The sequence below is a fragment of the Camellia sinensis genome, chromosome 10, assembly GCF_055761805.1.
Source record: "Camellia sinensis isolate YWXY chromosome 10, ASM5576180v1, whole genome shotgun sequence".
NCBI classification, from domain to species: Eukaryota; Viridiplantae; Streptophyta; class Magnoliopsida; order Ericales; family Theaceae; genus Camellia; species Camellia sinensis.
Genome location: NC_138970.1, coordinates 111,141,507 through 111,163,227, shown reverse-complemented (window position 1 = coordinate 111,163,227; position 21,721 = coordinate 111,141,507).

Genomic DNA, 21,721 nt, shown 5'->3' with positions numbered 1-21,721 from the left:
TTGAGAATTTACTCAGAACTTTCTGATAAATTACTAAGAATCTGCTGAATAATTTTACAGAGAATTTTACGTGTAATTTACTGAGAAATTTCTTGAGTAATTTAGTGAGAATTTACTAAGTAATTTACTGAGAATTTATTGAGTAATTAACTAAGAATTTACCAATAATTTACTGAGTAATTTACAGAGAATTTATCGAGTAATTTACTGACATTTTACTGAGAATTTACTAAGTAATTTACTGATAAATCACTGAATAATTCACTCATTAATCTACTTGTAATTTACGTAGAATTTAAGGAGTAATTTGTTAAGAATTTACCGAGTAATTTACTGGGAATTTACTTAGTAATTTACAGATAAATTTAGCGAGTAATTCACCAAATAATTTATCAGGAATTTACTCAGTAATTTATTGAGAATTTACTCAGTAAATTACTAAGAGTTTATTGAGAATTTACTGAGAATCTATTGAGTACTTTTCTAGGAACTTACCAATCATTTACGGAGCAATTTACTGAGAGGTTACCGAGTTGTTTACCATGAATGTACTATGATTTTACTGATAATTTACTGAGCAATTTGTTGAGTAATTTATTGAGAATTTCCTGTGAATTTAATGAGTAATTTACTCATAATTTATTGAGAATTTTCTTAGAATTTATTGAAAGTTTTCAGAGTAATTTACTTTGAATTTATTGAGTAATTCATCGAGAATTTGTCGATAATTAACTGAGTAATTTACAGAGAATTTATTGAAAATTTAACGAATAATTTATTAAGAATTTACAACCAATTTACTTAGAATTTACGGAGTAATTTGCTGAGTAATTTATTAAAAAATTTCTGTGAATTTACTGAGTAATTTACCCAGAATTTATACAAAATTTTCTTAGAATTTACAAACTAATTTACTCATAATTTACTGAGTAATTCACAAAAAAAATTTCTAATGATTTCCTAATAATTTACTGAATAATTTTGCGTGTAATTTATTGAGAATTCTACTGAGTAATTTAGTGAGAATTTAATGATAATTTACTAAGAATCTAACGATAATTTACAGAGAATTTATTGAGAATTTACTACAAATTGACTAAGAAATTTACTGATAAATTACTAAGTTCTTCACTGGGCAATTTAGTTGGAAATTGCTAAGTCATTTATTGAGAATTTACTAAGTTACTAAGAATTTATTGGTAATTTACTTAGACTTTACGGATTAATTTATTGTGAATTTACTAAGTAATTTACTCAAAATTTAGTGAATAATTTACTAAGAATTTATAGATAATTTGCTGGGAATTTATGAAGTAATTTACTGAGAATTTATAGGTAATTTACTAAAAATTTACAAAGTAATTTAGGAAATTTTTTTTGATAATTTTATGAGTAATTTACAATGAATTTACTGAGTAATTTACCAAGAATTTATACAGAATTTACTAAGTTATTTACTCAGAATTTACTGAAAATTTTCTGAGTAATTTATTTAGAATTTATAAAATAATTTACTGAGAATTTAAAGATAGTTTACAAAGTAATATATAAAGAATTTACTGAAAATTTAACGAGTAATTTATTGAAAATTTACTACTAATTTATTGAGAATTTATGGAGTAATTTGCTGAATAATTTGCTAAGAAATTGATTTGAATTTACCAAGAATTTATATAGAATTTTCTGAGAATTTATTGAGTAATTTACTTAGTAATTTACTCATAATTTATTGATTAATTCACAAAAAAATTTCTTGTAATTTTTTGAGAATTTACTCAGAACTTTCTGATAAATTACTAAGAATCTGCTGAATAATTTACAGAGAATTTTATGTGTAATTTACTGAGAAATTTCCTGAGTAATTTAGTGAGAATTTACTAAGTAATTTACTAAGAATTTATTGGATAATTAACTAAGAATTTACCAATAATTTACTGAAGAATTTACAGAGAATTTATCGAGTAATTTACTGACATTTTACTGAGAATTTACTAAGTAATTTACTGATAAATCACTGAATAATTCACTCATTAATCTACTTGTAATTTACGTAGAATTTAAGGAGTAATTTGTTGAGAATTTACCAAGTAATTTACTGGGAATTTACTTAGTAATTTAAAGATAAATTTAGTGAGTAATTCACTGAATAATTTACCAGGAATTTACTCAGTAATTTATTGAGAATTTACTCAGTAAATTTCTAAGAGTTTATTGAGAATTTACTGAGAATCTGTTGAGTACTTTTCTAGGAACTTACCAATCATTTACGGAGCAATTTACTGAGAATTTACCAAATTGTTTACCATGAATGTACTATGATTTTACTGATAATTTACTGACCAATTTGTTGAGTAATTTATTGAGAATTTTCTGTGAATTTAATGAGTAATTTACTCATAATTTATTGAGAATTTTCGTAGAATTTATTGAAAGTTTTCAGAGTAATTTATTTTGAATTTATTGAGTAATTCATCGAGAATTTGCCGATAATTAACTGAGTAATTTACAGAGAATTTATTGAAAATTTAACGAATAATTTATTGAGAATTTACAACCAATTCACTTAGAATTTACGGAGTAATTTGCTGAGTAATTCATTAAAAATTTTCTGTGAATTTACTGAGTAATTTACCCAGAATTTATACAAAATTTTCTTAGAATTTACAGACTAATTTACTCATAATTTACTGAGTAATTCACAAAAAAAAATTCTAATGATTTTCTAAGAATTTACACAGAATTTTCTAATAATTTACTGAATAATTTTGCGTGTAATTTATTGAGAATTCTACTGAGTAATTTAGTGAGAATTTAATGATAATTTACTAAGAATCTAATGATAATTTACAGAGACTTTACTGACTAATTTATTGAGAATTTACTGCGAATTGACTAAGAAATTTACTGATAAATTACTAAGTTCTTCACTGGGCAATTTAGTTGGAAATTTCTAAGTCATTTATTGAGAATTTACTAAGTAACTAAGAATTTATTGTTTTACGGATTAATTTATGCAAATTTACTAAGTAATTTGCTCAAAATTTAGTGAATAATTTACAAACAATTTATAGATAATTTACTGGGAATTTATGAAGTAATTTACTGAGAATTTATAGGAAATTTACTAATTAATGTTCGAATAATTTACTGAGTAATTTACTGAAAATTTACAAAGTAATTTAGGAATTTTTTTTTTGATAATTTTATGAGTAATTTCTAATGAATTTATTGAGTAATTTACCAAGAATTTATACAGAATTTACTGAGTTATTTACTGAGTTATTTACTCAGAATTTACTGAAAATTTTTTGAGTAATTTATTTAGAATTTATTAAATAATTTACTGAGAATTTAAAGATAGTTTACAAAGTAATATATAGAGAATTTACTAAAAATTTAACGAGTAATTTATTGAGAATTTACTACTAATTTATTGAGAATTTATGAAGTAATTTGCTGAATTATTTCCTAAGAAATTGTTTTGAATTTACCAAGAATTTATATAGAATTTTCTGAGATTTTATTGAGTAATTTACTTAGTAATTTACACATAATTTATTGATTAATTCACAAAAAATTTTTTTGTAATTTTTTGAGAATTTACTCAGAACTTTCTGATAAATTACTAAGAATCTGCTGAATAATTTACAAAGAATTTTACGTGTAATTTACTGAGAAATTTTCTGAGTAATTTAGTGAGAATTTACTAAGTAATTTACTAAGAATTTATTAAGTAATTACCTAAGAATTTACCAATAATTTACAGAAAATTTATCGAGTAATTTACTGACATTTTACTGAGAATTTACTAAGTAATTTACTGATAAATCACTGAATAATTCACTCATTAATCTACTTGTAATTTACGTAGAATTTAAGGAGTAATTTGTTGAGAATTTACCGAGTAATTTACTGGGAATTTACTTAGTAATTTACAGATAAATTTAGCGAGTAATTCACCGAATAATTTACCAGGAATTTACTCAGTAATTTGTTGAGAATTTACTCAGTAAATTACTAAGAGTTTATTGAGAATTTACTGAGAATCTGTTAAGTACTTTTCTAGGAACTTACCAATCATTTACGGAGCAATTTACTGAGAATTTATCGAGTTGTTTACCATGAATGTACTATGATTTTACTGATAATTTACTGAGCAATTTGTTTAGTAATTTATTGAGAATTTACTGTGAATTTAATGAGTAATTTACTCATAATTTATTGAAAGTTTTCAGAGTAATTTACTTTGTATTTATTGAGTAATTCATCGAGAATTTGCCGATAATTAACTGAGTAATTTACAGAGAATTTATTGAAAATTTAACGAATAATTTATTGAGAATTTACAACCAATTTACTTAGAATTTACGGAGTAATTTGCTGAGTAATTTATTAAAAATTTTCCGTGAATTTACTGAGTAATTTACCCAGAATTTATACAAAATTTTCTTAGAATTTACAGACTAATTTACTCATAATTTACTGAGTAATTGACAAAAAAAATTTCCAATGATTTTCTAAGAATTTACACAGAATTTTCTAATAATTTACTGAATAATTTTGCGTGTAATTTATTGAGAATTCTATTGAGTAATTTAGTGAGAATTTACTGATAATTTACTAAGAATCTAACGATACTTTACAGAGAATTTACTGACTAATTTATTGAGAATTTACTGCGAATTGACTAAGAAATTTACTGATAAATTACTAAGTTCTTCACTGGACAATTTAGTTGCAAATTGCTAAGTCATTTATTGAGAATTTACTAAGTTACTAAGAATTTATTGGTAATTTACTTAGACTTTACGGATTAATCTATTGTGAATTTACTAAGTAATTTACTCAAAATTTAGTGAATAATTTACTAAGAACTTACAGATAAATTACTGGGAATTTATGAAGTAATTTACTGAGAATTTATAGGAAATTTACTAATTAATGTTTGAATAATTTACTGAGTAATTTACTGAAAATTTACAAAGTAATTTAGGAATTTTTTTTTGATAATTTTATGAGTAATTTACAATGAATTTGCTGAGTTATTTACCAGGAATTTATAAAGAATTTACTGAGTTATTTACTCAGAATTTACTAAAAATTTTCTGAGTAATCTATTTAGAATTTATTAACTAATTTACTGAGAATTTAAAGATAGTTTACAAAGTAATATATAGAGAATTTACTGAAAATTTAACGAGTAATTTATTGGGAATTTATTACTAATTTATTGAGAATTTATGGAGTAATTTGCTGAATACTTTGCTAAGAAATTGCTTTGAATTTACCAAGAATTTATATAGAATTTATTGAGTAATTTACTTAGTAATTTACTCATAATTTATTGATTAATTCCCAAAAAAATTTCTTGTTATTTTTTGAGAATTTACTCAGAACTTTCTGATAAATTACTAAGAATCTGCTGAATAATTTTACAGAGAATTTTACGTGTAATTTACTGAGAAATTTCCTGAGTAATTTAGTGAGAATTTACTAAGTAATTTACTAAGAATTTATTGAGTAATTAACTAAGAATTTACCAATAATTTACTGAGTAATTTACAGAGAATTTATCGAGTAATTTACTGACATTTTACTGAGAATTTACTAAGTAATTTACTGATAAATCACTGAATAATTCACTCATTAATCTACTTGTAATTTACGTAGAATTTAAGGAGTAATTTGTTGAGAATTTACCGAGTAATTTACTGGGAATTTACTTAGTACTTTAAAGATAAATTTAGCGAGTAATTCACCGAATAATTTACCAGGAATTTACTCAGTAATTTATTGAGAATTTACTCAGTAAATTACTAAGCGTTTATTGAGAATTTACTGAGAATCTGTTAAGTACTTTTCTAGGAACTTATCAATCATTTACGGAGCAATTTACTGAGAATTTACCGAGTTGTTTACCATGAATGTACTATGATTTTACTGATAATTTACTGAGCAATTTGTTGAGTAATTTATTGAGAATTTACTGTGAATTTAATGAGTAATTTACTCATAATTTATTGAGAATTTTCTTAGAATTTATTGAAAGTTTTCAAAGTAATTCACTTTGAATTTATTGAGTAATTCATCAAGAATTTGCCGATAATTAACTGAGTAATTTACAGAGAATTTATTGAAAATTTAACGAATAATTTATTAAGAATTTACAACCAATTTACTTAGAATTTACGGAGTAATTTGCTGAGTAATTTATTAAAAAATTTCTGTGAATTTACTGAGTAATTTACCTAGAATTTATACAAAATTTTCTTAGAATTTAAAGACTAATTTACTCATAATTTATTGAGTAATTCACAAAAAAAAATTCTAATGATTTTCTAAGAATTTACACAGAATTTTCTAATAACTTACTGAATAATTTTGCGTGTAATTTATTGAGAATTCTACTGAGTAATTTAGTGAGAATTTACTGATAATTTACTAAGAATCTAACGATAATTTACAGAGAATTTATTGACTAATTTATTGAGAATTTATTACGAATTGACTAAGAAATTTACTGATAAATTACTAAGTTCTTCACTGGGAAATGTAATTGGAAATTGCTAAGTCATTTATTGAGAATTTACTAAGTTACTAAGAATTTATTGGTAATTTACTTAGACTTTACGGATTAATTTATTGCGAATTTACTAAGTAATTTACTCAGAATTTAGTGAATAATTTACTAAGAATTTACAGATAATTTGCTGGGAATTTATGATGTGACGCCCTCAAATTAAACCCATAATATACATAACATTAACATGCATTATTAAAAGAAAACGAATCTTTTGAATTATTCATCAGAGTACTTTTATTAAAAGTCATTACATGGAACATCAAAATAAATGCCCTAAGGGCTTACATCTTTCCAAGCTAACACTTGGACACAAAAGAATGAGTATTAACCCATTTACAAGTTAAGCCCTTGGCTTGAATGTTTACATGTAATCTTATTTAAAATAAATATCTAAAGACAAGTCTTCAAAATCCGCATCCTTCCAAGCTAAGTCCTGGGAGGTAGCTTATCACCTGGACCTGAAAATGATGTTCCCATAAAGGGTGAGCCACAGCCCAGTAGAAATATACTAAACCACATATAAGCAATGAATAAAGCAATGGCATTCAACAGATGGTTAACCAAGATAGTCCATTACTTCATTTTACAGTCTCATGACACTATTGTCTACGACTCGTTTTACTTTCCAATCTTATCAACATGGCTCAGAACCTGGCCAAACTTACAACAGTGAATTACATATATCATATTCACATCCTTCCAATATCAACAAACAAATGAGACTCAAGCTCAAATCAAAACACTTCATACTTCCAGATTGATACACATTTTAGTGCTGTATCAATAAAACACTTCTATATAGATAAGCACACATAAAAGTGATGCTAATGGAGTCCATCCCCTATCTCCTCCCAAACAAAATCCGGTTTAGAGGTCCATCCCCTATCTTCCCCTAAACCGTGGAGTACATCCCCTATCTCCTCCCACACAAAAACAATGTATGCAAATGCAATGCTCAATCAATACACGTATTTTCTGAATCAATGCAACAGTCAAATTCAATGACTTAACCAATGTGATTAGTTTCAGTTATTCCTAATCCACATGCAATGTCTACAACAATCACGACTATCCTCCACCGATAGCCCAAAACAGTTATTTCTAAACTGAAAATAACCATGCCAACAATTCAATAGACAAATGATTCAAATTATCCAACTATGCCATTTAATCAATGAATTCCTCAATTCCATGAATTTAACCATCCTTTCCCAATTCCATGTATTAATTATACAAATTAATTTAATAATACAACTAGGGTTTTTTTCCAAAATTTACCAAAGTATCCCCAACATATTAAAATACCAAAACCTAGAACAAAACCTATACAATGGAGTAGGAAATCCCTACCTCAGAGAAAACAACCCAAATGGTGAAGACAAAGATGAGTGCCCAAATACCAAAATGCTCCAAATCGCCCAATGTCCAGATTAAATGAAAGCCTTCGACTCCCTCTATCCTTTTAATAAAGCAACTAGGGTTGGAATACACTCTAAACAGATCAAACCTAAGAGAGAAGGTGAGTAGGGAGAGAGAAAAGTCGAACCTAGGGTTTGAAATCAAAAGAATATGAAAAAGACTGATCAAATCCCGCTGCTGTGTATATAAACTGGACAGGCTCGCTCGAGCGAAGACTTGGTCGCTCGAGCGACCAGACACAAAGAAACTACGCTCGAGCCAAGGAAGCCTTGCTCGAGCCAACAACCCAAAAGCTCGCTCGAGCGAAAGAAAACTCGATCGAGCGAAGAACTCAAACCCTCAGGCCTGAAACCAGACTCACGCTCGAGCGAAGGAACTATTGCTCGAGCGAAGAACGAACTAACTCGCTCGAGCGAAGAAAAGCTCGCTCGAGCCAATAATGCAAAGCTACAGGTCCAACCCAGACGCAAACTCTCGCTCGAGCTACCAAACCCCGGCTCGAGCGAAGAACCAAAACAACATCTCGCTCGAGCGACAAACTCCTCGCTCGAGCGAAGATCCAAAATTCTGGACAGCAACACTTGGTTTCTAAACCCAACCAACCTGAAACAAACCTGCCCAACACTTCCTATAATTCCAAAAGAGAAAATAAAGGACCACAACAACAACAATTATACGATGACAAAATCTACGGAACATTCCAGATACAATAATCAAATGGGAAAAGACCGGGGTCGCTATAACCTCCCCCCCTTAAAAGAATTTCGTCCCCGAAATTAGGCACAAATTTTGAAAACAGGTTTTTCTTAATTCCCAAAGATAGTATATAACAATAATAAACAACTTGACCCAATACTGGTCACTTCATCTCTTTATCAAGAGGCATCTCACATTATATAAATAAAACAACATATATTCAACCTGTATCATTATTATACATTATTCCTTTCAATGTTAACAATTCCTATATCATATTCAATCGCATGATATATACAACCCATTCAGCAATGTACTCAACAAATGCAATGTTACACTAAACTTCTATAATGAAGCAAGTTTCAAGATACATCCCTTTACCAGTACAAACTTAATGTTTTACAACTTAAGATATATGTTAAGCTCTTAAGTTCAACAATGAAACAAAATCTAATTACAAGATTACAAATCGATAAACATGTCCGGGTATTTTTCGCGGACTTCTAATTCACGTTCCCAAGTGGCTTCCTCCACTCCGTGATGTTTCCACAAAACTTTTACCAAAGGGATGGTCTTGCCTCGCAAAACCTGATCCCGCCTATCCAATACCCGAATCGGTCTCTCCTCATATGAGACATCATCATCAACCACTAAATCGGTCCAATCCAACACATGTGATGGATCCGGCTCATACTTCCGAAGCATACTCACATGAAACACGTCATGTACTCCGGACAACTGCGGCGGCAAGGCTAAACGATAAGCAGCCTCGCCAATCCTCTCAAGGATCTCAAACGGACCACTAAACCGAGGGGACAACTTCCCACTCTTCCCAAACCTCATTAAACCCCGTCTAGGTGATATCTTTAGAAAGACATGATCACCCACCTCAAACACCAAAGCTCTCCTCCTATGGTCGGCATACGATTTCTGACGACTCTGTGCTGTAACAAGCCTCTTACGGATAAGCTCAACTTTTTCCGTCGTTTCCCTCACCAACTCTGGACCCAACAGAGGTGCATCACCCACCTCGGCCCAACACACAGGAGATCTACACGGTCGGCCATACAAGGCCTCAAATGGTGCCATACCGATACTAGACTGGAAACTGTTGTTGTAGGCAAACTCCACCAACGGCAAGTGCCTCCCACGACCCACTAAAGTCTAGAACACAACCCCGAAGCATATCCTCAAGGATCTGAATAGTACGCTCGGACTGTCCGTCAGTCTGAGGATGATAAGCCGTGCTAAAGGTCAACTTAGTGCCTAAGGCACTCTGCAAACTCTGCCACAACCTGGCAGTAAAACGAGGATCTCTATCTGAGACGATCGTCACTGGAACCCCGTGTAACCTCACTATGTCCCGAATGTACAAGTCGGCAAGATGATCTACCGAATCTCTCACGCGCATAGGAATGAAGTGCGCCGACTTAGTCAACCGGTCTACAACCACCCAAATAGCATCACTACCCCGCTGAGTCCTCGGAAGACCCACAACAAAGTCCATAGTGACGTGTTCCCACTTCCACTCGGCAATAGGCAAGGGTTGCAACAAACCCGCTGGCCTCTGATGCTCGGCCTTCACTTGCTGGCAAGTAAGGCACTTAGATACAAAAGCTGCCACATCTCTCTTCATACCCCGCCACCAAAACTGGCGACCCAAATCCCGATACATCTTAGTGCCTCCCGGATGCACCGCAAGGCGTGAATGATGAAACTCCCGGAGTACCTCCTCTCGGCAAGACTCCGGCACAAACAGACGGTCTCGGTATCTCACACTCAGGTCGGAATACACCGTCAAACCCTTCTCAACCTTCCCACCGGAAATCTTCTCACGGAGAGATTCTACCTCAAGGTCATCTCTCTGAGCCTCTAATACTCGAGTCACAAGTGTAGGCTGTGCAACAACAGAAAACAAGGCCGTAGTCTCAACGGACTCGCCCAGAAGTAAATTAAACTCCCCAAGTGCACCCAACATCTCCCATTCTCGGATGGCTATACTAGCTATGTCACCAATAGGTTTCCTGCTAAGGGCATCGGCCACCACATTGGCCTTTCCCGGGTGATAATGCAACTCAAAGTCATAATCCTCTATAAATTCCATCCACCTCCTCTGCCTCAAGTTCAAGTCTTTCTGTGTAAACACATATTTCAGACTCTTATGATCCGAAAATACCTCAAATTTCTCACCATAAAGATAATGCCTCCAAATCTTCAAGGCAAAAATCACAGCTGCTAACTCTAGATCATGCGTAGGGTAATTCTGCTCGTGAATTTTCAACTGACGTGAGCCATAGGCAACTACTTTCCCCTCTTGCATCAACACACAACCCAGACCCTCTCGTGAGGCATCACAATAGACTGCATAACCCAACCCTCTCTCTGGAATAATCAATACTGGAGCGGTGGTCAGTCTAACTTTTAACTCCTGAAACGACTTTTCACAAGTCTCACTCCATACCAATTTGACTCCCTTCCGAGTCAGTCTAGTCAACGGTAACGCTAACCTGGAGAAATCTTTCACAAACCGACGGTAATACCCAGCCAATCCCAGAAAACTGCGGATCTCAAACACACTCTTAGGCTCAACCTTGGATGTATCAACAGACACACCTTCCCCGGATACCACATGTCCTAAAAATTTGACTTCCCTCAGCCAGAACTCACACTTCCCAAACTTGGCATACAGCCTATGGGCTCTAAGTAACTCAAGCACCACCCTCAAGTGTGCCTCGTGCTCCTCCTCTGAAGGCGAATAGATAAGGATGTCGTCCACAAAAACGACTAAAAACCGATCCAAAAATTCCCGGAAGATCCGGTTCATCAAGTCCATAAAGACTGCCGGTGCATTGGTGAGCCCAAATGGCATCACCAGAAACTCATAGTGGCCATACCGTGTACGGAATGCCGTCTTCGGAATATCCTCCTCCCTGACCCTCAACTGGTGGTAACCCGATCTCAAGTCTATCTTAGAGAAACAACGGGAACCCTTCAACTGGTCAAACAAATCATCTATACGAGGCATAGGGTACTTATTCTTAACCGTAGCCCGATTCAATTTTCGGTAATCTATACAAAGTCTCAAAGCACCACCTTTCTTTTTAACAAAGAGGGCCGGTGCTCCCCACGGCGAAACACTAGGACGTATAAAGCCCTTATCTAGCAACTCCTGGAGCTGAATCTTCAACTCAACTAACTCGGCTGGGGCAAAACGATAAGGTGCCATAGAGATCGGCGCCGTGCCGGGCACTAGATCAATAGAGAATTCAATCTCCCGATGTGGTGGCAAACCAACCAGATCCTCGGGAAAGACGTCCGAGTACTCACAAACCACCCTTGGCAACACAATCTGAGTCTCATCATCCTCACTAATCAAAAGGTTAGCAAGTAGACTACTAAGCTCACTCCGTCCTCGCAGAACGTACCCCGGTGGCAACACATCACCAACCCGGTCCCCCAGAAAATGAAAATACTCTCCACTCACAGTACAACAAGTGACCCTCTGGCGGTAGCAATCAATAACTGCCCGGTATGACGATAACCAGTCCATACCCAAAATAACATCGAAACCCCTCATAGGCATAACTACAAAGGAAAATGGGATTCTATGATAATCAACCTCTATATCACAACCCCTAACACCTTGTTTCAAAATCAATTCACCCCCAAGGGGTGACACTACACAAATAGGAGATGCTAACTGTGCTAACTCCAACTCCAAAACAAATGCAAATGCAGCAGACACAAAGGAATGAGATGCACCCGTATCAATCAAAATATTAGCAACCGAGTTGCAAAACAAGAAGGTACCTCTCACAACTGATGGTGCTGGCACAAGATCCTGCGCGGTAACAGCATACACTCGCCCAGACGACCTCTGATCAACCTGCTCAACCCTAGGAGCATAAGATTGCTGCACTGACTGGGACGATGAAGCCCCCTGATTGGCCCTCGAGGCCTGACCTGACTGAGCTGGCTGCTGACCCTGAATCGGCCTCAAACCAGATGCACCAGGTGTGCCACCCAACTGCGGGCAATACCTCTTCATATGCCCTGGCTGACCACACTGATAACACGAGAGTGGCTGGCCTCTACCCTGACCCTGGCTCTGAGATCGAGCCGAAGAAGATGTTGCTCTCTGAACTCCTCCCCTCTGAGGACAAACTGGAGACTTGTGGCCCAGCTGGCCACACTTGAAGCAGGTAATGTCTCCCTGACTGCCTTTTCCCGAACTAGCACTCGGCACAGGAAAAGTCGATCTAGAAAAGCTACCCTGAGACTGCTGAGGATTAAAACCCTTCTGTCTCCTGCCATCACTCTAACCATCCTGACTCCTCTTGGAGCCCTTCTGTCCTTCCTCCTCCTCCTGCATCATGATCTCCATATGGGTTGCAGCATCAACCAGACGCCCATAATCCCGAATCATAGTTCCCCCAACTCTCAGCTTGAGGCCACGCCTCAACTTCTTCTCAAACTCAATACAACGGCGTTCCTCAGACGCCACCAACTCAGGTGCAAACCTGGACAAGCTAGTGAATGCAGCCTCAAACTCGGCCACTGAAGAACCCGCCTGCTTAAGCTGGCAGAACTGATCTCTCAACTTCTCCCTAACTGCTGGAGATAAAAACTTTTCCTGGAAAGCATTCACAAAAGCCTCCCATGTACCTCCTATACGACCCTTAGTAAATTTCCACCACTGACCCGCATCCCCCTTCAACTGGAAAGATGCCAAGGTCACCTTCAACCCTTCGTCTTCGATGCCAAGCATCTCAAACGTCTTCGTTGTCTGTTCGAGCCATTCATCTGCCTTAAGTGGCTCTTTAGGATCACCCACAAATTCATCCGGATTAGACCGGAAGAACTCCCTCTTAAGAAAGGAAGGTCCTGCATCTGCAGCAATAACCTGAGCTTGATTCTCAGCTCTGAGAATGCCTACTGACTCCCTAAATGCCCCTGCTATCTCTCGGGCTAGAGCGCCCATAGCCTGCTGGCCTACTGGCTCGGCCACATTGGCCTGGCCAACTCCCTCCTGAACTGCCGAAATCTCCTCTGGCACAGGCACCTCCTGCCTACCCGGCCTACCACGCCTACCGCGTCCTCGTCCTCGTCCTGACATCCTAATAAAGGAAACAAAGACATTAGCACATTAATAAATGTGCCGAAACTAAACACTCGCGTCCTAATGCATTGGACAACAATAATTCATTCCACGTAAGCACATAATCACATAAGCACCTACGAATTTCATTCCTGGGATAATGACAGTCCCAATGCGTTACTATAGTTCCGGTTGGAAGCAGCAGTGATCAAGTGCCTTTCCAACAAGACTACTAGAAACTCAAAAGTCCAATCAGCATCCAAGAAACTACATTCCATACCCACATAATCACATAAACATGTTATCACATAAGCATATAACATTACACTAAGTCTCTATCAAACGAGACGAACCCAATGTGATACTAATCACTTCCCACGTACCCAAAGTATTCAAACCCGGTACGCTCTGATACCAAGTTGTGACGCCCTCAAATTAAACCCATAATATACATAACATTAACATGCATTATTAAAAGAAAACGAATCTTTTGAATTATTCATCAGAGTACTTTTATTAAAAGTCATTACATGGAACATCAAAATAAATGCCCTAAGGGCTTACATCTTTCCAAGCTAACACTTGGACACAAAAGAATGAGTATTAACCCATTTACAAGTTAAGCCCTTGGCTTGAATGTTTACATGTAATCTTATTTAAAATAAATATCTAAAGACAAGTCTTCAAAATCCGCATCCTTCCAAGCTAAGTCCTGGGAGGTAGCTTATCACCTGGACCTGAAAATGATGTTCCCATAAAGGGTGAGCCACAGCCCAGTAGAAATATACTAAACCACATATAAGCAATGAATAAAGCAATGGCATTCAACAGATGGTTAACCAAGATAGTCCATTACTTCATTTTACAGTCTCATGACACTATTGTCTACGACTCGTTTTACTTTCCAATCTTATCAACATGGCTCAGAACCTGGCCAAACTTACAACAGTGAATTACATATATCATATTCACATCCTTCCAATATCAACAAACAAATGAGACTCAAGCTCAAATCAAAACACTTCATACTTCCAGATTGATACACATTTTAGTGCTGTATCAATAAAACACTTCTATATAGATAAGCACACATAAAAGTGATGCTAATGGAGTCCATCCCCTATCTCCTCCCAAACAAAATCCGGTTTAGAGGTCCATCCCCTATCTTCCCCTAAACCGTGGAGTACATCCCCTATCTCCTCCCACACAAAAACAATGTATGCAAATGCAATGCTCAATCAATACACGTATTTTCTGAATCAATGCAACAGTCAAATTCAATGACTTAACCAATGTGATTAGTTTCAGTTATTCCTAATCCACATGCAATGTCTACAACAATCACGACTACCCTCCACCGATAGCCCAAAACAGTTATTTCTAAACTGAAAATAACCATGCCAACAATTCAATAGACAAATGATTCAAATTATCCAACTATGCCATTTAATCAATGAATTCCTCAATTCCATGAATTTAACCATCCTTTCCCAATTCCATGTATTAATTATACAAATTAATTTAATAATACAACTAGGGTTTTTTTCCAAAATTTACCAAAGTATCCCCAACATATTAAAATACCAAAACCTAGAACAAAACCTATACAATGGAGTAGGAAATCCCTACCTCAGAGAAAACAACCCAAATGGTGAAGACAAAGATGAGTGCCCAAATACCAAAATGCTCTAAATCGCCCAATGTCCAGATTAAATGAAAGCCTTCGACTCCCTCTATCCTTTTAATAAAGCAACTAGGGTTGGAATACACTCTAAACAGATCAAACCTAAGAGAGAAGGTGAGTAGGGAGAGAGAAAAGTCGAACCTAGGGTTTGAAATCAAAAGAATATGAAAAAGACTGATCAAATCCCGCTGCTGTGTATATAAACTGGACAGGCTCGCTCGAGCGAAGACTTGGTCGCTCGAGCGACCAGACACAAAGAAACTACGCTCGAGCCAAGGAAGCCTTGCTCGAGCCAACAACCCAAAAGCTCGCTCGAGCGAAAGAAAACTCGATCGAGCGAAGAACTCAAACCCTCAGGCCTGAAACCAGACTCACGCTCGAGCGAAGGAACTATTGCTCGAGCGAAGAACGAACTAACTCGCTCGAGCGAAGAAAAGCTCGCTCGAGCCAATAATGCAAAGCTACAGGTCCAACCCAGACGCAAACTCTCGCTCGAGCTACCAAACCCCGGCTCGAGCGAAGAACCAAAACAACATCTCGCTCGAGCGACAAACTCCTCGCTCGAGCGAAGATCCAAAATTCTGGACAGCAACACTTGGTTTCTAAACCCAACCAACCTGAAACAAACCTGCCCAACACTTCCTATAATTCCAAAAGAGAAAATAAAGGACCACAACAACAACAATTATACGATGACAAAATCTACGGAACATTCCAGATACAATAATCAAATGGGAAAAGACCGGGGTCGCTATATATGAAGTAATTTATTGAGAATTTATAGGAAATTTAGTAATTAATGTTCGAATAATTTACTGAGTAATTTACTGAAAATTTACAAAGTAATTTAGGAAATTTTTTTTGATAATTTTATGAGTAATTTACTATGAATTTTACTAAGTTACTAAGAATTTATTGGTAATTTACTTAGACTTTACGGATTAATTTATTGCGAATTTACTAAGTAATTTACTCAAAATTTAGTGAATAATTTACTAAGAATTTACTGATAATTTACTGGGAATTTATGAAGTAATTTACTGAGAATTTATAAGAAATTTAGTAATTAATGTTTGAATAATTTACTGAGTAATTTACTGAAAATTTACAAAGTAATTTAGGAAATTTTTTTTGATAATTTTATGAGTAATTTACTATGAATTTACTGAGTAATTTACCAAGAATTTATACAGAATTTACTTAGTTATTTACTGAGTTATTTGCTCAGAATTTACTGAAAATTTTCTGAGTAATCTATTTAGAATTTATAAAATAATTTACTGAGAATTTAAAGATAATTTACAAAGTAATTTATAGAGAATTTACTGAAAATTTAACGAGTAATTTATTGAGAGTTTACTACTAATTTATTGAGAATTTATGGAGTAATTTGCTGAATAATTACTAAGAAATTGCTCTGAATTAACAAGAATTTATATAGAATTTTCTGAGAATTTATTGAGTAATTTACTTAGTGATTTACACATAATTTTTTGATTAATTCACAAAAAAATTTCTTGTAATTTTTTGAGAATTTACTCAAAACTTTTTGATAAATTACTAAGAATCTGCTGAATAATTTACAGAGAATTTTACGTGTAATTTAGTGAGAAATTTCCTGAGTAATTTAGTGAGAATTTACTAAGTAATTAACTAAGAATTTATCGAGTAATTAACTAAGAATTTACTAATAATTTACTGAGTAATTTATAGAAAATTTATCGAGTAATTTACTGACACTTTACTGAGAATTTACTAAGTAATTTGCTGATAAATCACTGAATAATTCACTCATTAATCTACTTGTAATTTACGTAGAATTTAAGGAGTAATTTGTTGAGAATTTACCGACTAATTTACTGGGAATTTACTTAGTAATTTACAGATAAATTTAGCGAGTAATTCACCAAATAATTTACCAAGAATTTACTCAGTAATTTATTGAGAATTTACTTAGTAAATTACTAAGAGTTTATTGAGAATTTACTGAGAATCTGTTGAGTACTTTTCTAGGAACTTACCAATCATTTACGGAGCAATTTACTGAGAATTTACCAAGCTGTTTACCATGAATGTACTATGATTTTACTGATAATTTACTGAGCAATTTGTTAGGTAATTTATTGAGAATTTTCTGTGAATTTAATGAGTAATTTACTCATAATTTATTGAGAATTTTCTTAGAATTTATTGAAAGTTTTCAGAGTAATTTACTTTGAATTTATTGAGTAATTCATCGAGAATTTGCCGATAATTAACTGAGTAATTTACAGAGAATTTATTAAAAATTTAACGAATAATTTATTGAGAATTTACAACCAATTTACTTAGAATTTACGGAGTAATTTTCTGAGTAATTTGTTAAAAATTTTCTGTGAATTTACTGAGTAATTTACCCAGAATTTATACAAAATTTTCTTAGAATTTACAGACTAATTTACTCATACTTTACTGAGTAATTCACAAAAAAAAATTCTAATGATTTTCTAAGAATTTACACAGAATTTTCTAATAATTTACTGAATAATTTTGCGTGTAATTTATTGAGAATTCTACTGAGTAATTTAGTGAGAATTTAATGATAATTTACTAAGAATCTAACAATAATTTACAGAGAATTTACTGAGTAATTTATTGAGAATTTACTGCAAATTGACTAAGAAATTTACTGATAAATTACTAAGTTCTTCACTGGGCAATTTAGTTCGAAATTGCTAAGTCATTTATTGAGAATTTACTAAGTTACTAAGAATTTATTGGTAATTTACTTAGACTTTACGGATTAATTTATTGCGAATTTACTAAGTAATTTACTCAGAATTTAGTGAATAATTTACTAAGAATTTACAGATAATTTACTGGGAATTTATAGGAAATTTAGTAATTAATGTTCGAATAATTTACAGAGTAATTTACTGAAAATTTACAAAGTAATTTAGGAAATTTTTTTTGATAATTTTATGAGTAATTTACTATGAATTTACTGAGTAATTTACCAAGAATTTATATAGAATTTACTGAGTTATTTACTGAGTTATTTTGCTTAGAATTTACTGAAAATTTTCTGAGTAATTTACTTAGAATTTATAAAATAATTTACTGAGTAATTTACTATGAATTTACTGAGTAATTTACCAAGAATTTATACAGAATTTACTGAAATTTTTTTGAGTAATTCATTTAGAATTTATTAAATAATTTACTGAGAATTTAAAGATAGTTTACAAAGTAATATATAGAGAATTTACTGAAAATTTAACGAGTAATTTATTGAGAATTTACTACTAATTTATTGAGAATTTATGGAGTAATTTGCTGAATAATTTACTAAGAAATTACTTTGAATTTACCAAGAATTTATATAGAATTTTCTGCGAATTTTTTGAGTAATTTACTCATAATTTATTGATTCATTCGCAAAAAAATTTCTTGTAATTTTTTGAGAATTTACTCAGAACTTTCTGATAAATTACTAAGAATCTGCTGAATAATTTACAGAGAATTTTACGTGTAATTTACTAAGAAATTTCCTCAGTAATTTAGTGAGAATTTACTATGTAATTAACTAAGAATTTATCGAATAATTAACTAAGAATTTACCAATAATTTACTGAGTAATTTACAGAGAATTTATCGAGTAATTTACTGACATTTTACTGAGAATTTACTAAGTAATTTACTGATAAATCACTGAATAATTCACTCATTAATCTACTTGTAATTTTCTTAGAATTTAAGGAGCAATTTGTTGAGAATTTACCGAGTAATTTTCTGGGAATTTACTTAGTAATTTACAGATAAATTTAGCGAGTAATTCACCGAATAATTTACCAGGAATTTACTCAGTAATTTATTGAGAATTTACTCAGTAAATTACTAAGAGTTTATTGAGAATTTATTGAGAATCTGTTGAGTACTTTTCTAGGAACTTACCAATCATTTACGGAGCAATTTACTGAGAATTTACCGAGTTGTTTACCATGAATGTACTATGATTTTACTGATAATTTACTGAGCAATTTGTTGAGTAATTTATTGTGAATTTAATGAGTAATTTACACATAATTTATTGAGAATTTTCTTAGAATTTATTGAAAGTTTTCAGAGTAATTTACTTTGAATTTATTGAGTAATTCATCAAGAATTTTCCGATAATTAACTGAGTAATTTACAGAGAATTTATTGTAAATTTAACGAATAATTTATTGAGAATTTACAACCAATTTACTTAGAATTTACGGAGTAATTTGCTGAGTAATTTATTAAAAATTTTCTGTGAATTTACTGAGTAACTTACCCAGAATTTATAAAAAAATTTCTTGCAATTTACAGACTAATTTACTCATAATTTACTGAGTAATTCACAAAAAAAATTTCTAATGATTTTCTAAGAATTTACACAGAATTTTCTAATAATTTACTGAATAATTTTCCGCGAATTTTGCGTGTAATTTATTGAGAATTCTACTGAGTAATTTAGTGAGAATTTACTGATAATTTACTGAGTAATTTACTAAGAATCTAACGATAATTTACAGAGAATTTACTGACTAATTTGTTGAGAATTTACTGCGAATTGACTAAGAAATTTACTGATAAATTACTAAGTTCTTCACTGGGCAATTTAGTTGGAAATTTCTAAGTCATTTATTGAGAATTTACTAAGTTACTAAGAATTTATTAGTAATTTACTTAGACTTTACGGATTAATTTATTGCGAATTTACTAAGTAATTTACTCATAATTTAGTGAATAATTTACTAAGAATTTACAGATAATTTACTGGGAATTTATGAAGTAATTTACTGAGAATTTATAGGAAATTTAGTAATTAATGTTCGAATAATTTACTGAGTAATTTACTGAAAATTTACAAAGTAATTTAGGAAATTTTTTTTTGATAATTTTATGAGTAATTTACTATGAATTTACTGAGTAATTTACCAAGAATTTATACAGAATTTACTGAGTTATTTACTGAGTTGTTTGCTCAGAATTTACTGAAAATTTTTTGAGTAATTTATTTAGAATTTATAAAATAATTTACTGGGAATTTAACGATAATTTACAAAGTAATTTATAGAGAATTTACTGAAAATTTAACGAGTAATTTATTGAGAATTTATGGAGTAATTTGCTGAATAGTTTACTAAGAAATTGCTTTAAATTTACCAAGAATTTATATAGAATTTTCTAAGAATTTATTGAGTAATTTACTTAGTAATTTACTCATAATTTATTGATTAATGCACAAAAAAATTTCTTGTAATTTTTTGAGAATTTACTCAGAACTTTCTGATAAATTACTAAGAATCTGCTGAATAATTTACCGAGAATTGTATGTGTAATTTACTGAGAAATTTTCTGAGTAATTTACTTAGAATTTATTGAGTAATTAACTCAGAATTTATTGAGTAATTTACTTACATTTTACTGAGAATTTACTAAGTAATTTACTGATAAATCACTGAATAATTCACTCATTAATCTACTTGTATTTTACATAGAATTTAAGGAGTAATTTGTTGAGAATTTACTCAGTAATTTGCTTAGAATTTATTAAATAATTTACTGAGAATTTACAGATAATTTACTGTGTTATTTTCTTGGAATTTACAGAGTAATTTTCTAATAATTTACTGGGAATTGACCAAGAATTTTTTGAGAATTTACCGATAATTAACTGAACAATTTGCAGAAAATTTATTGAGAATTTACCGGGTAATTTACTGGGAATTTACTTAGTAATTTACAGATAAATTTAGTGAGTAATTCACTGAATAATTTACTAGGAATTTACTTAGTAATTTATTGAGAATTTACTGAGAATCTATTGAGTACTTTTCTAGGAACTTACCATTCATTTACGTAGCAATTTACTGAGAATTTACCAAGTTATTTACCATGAATGTACTGTGATTTTACTGATAATTTGCTGAGCAGTTTGTTGAGTAATTTATTGGGAATTTACTGTGAATTTAATGAGTAATTTACTCATAAGTTATTGTGAATTTTCTTAGAATTTATTGAAAGTTTTAAGAGTAATTTACTTTGAATTTATTGAGTAATTTACAGAGAATTTATTGAAAATTTAACAAATAATTTATTGAGAATTTACAACCAATTTACTGAGAATTTAAAGATAATTTACAAAGTAATTTATAGAGAATTTACTGAAAATTTAACGAGTAATTTATTGAGAATTTACTACTGATTTATTGAGAATTTATGGAGTAATTTG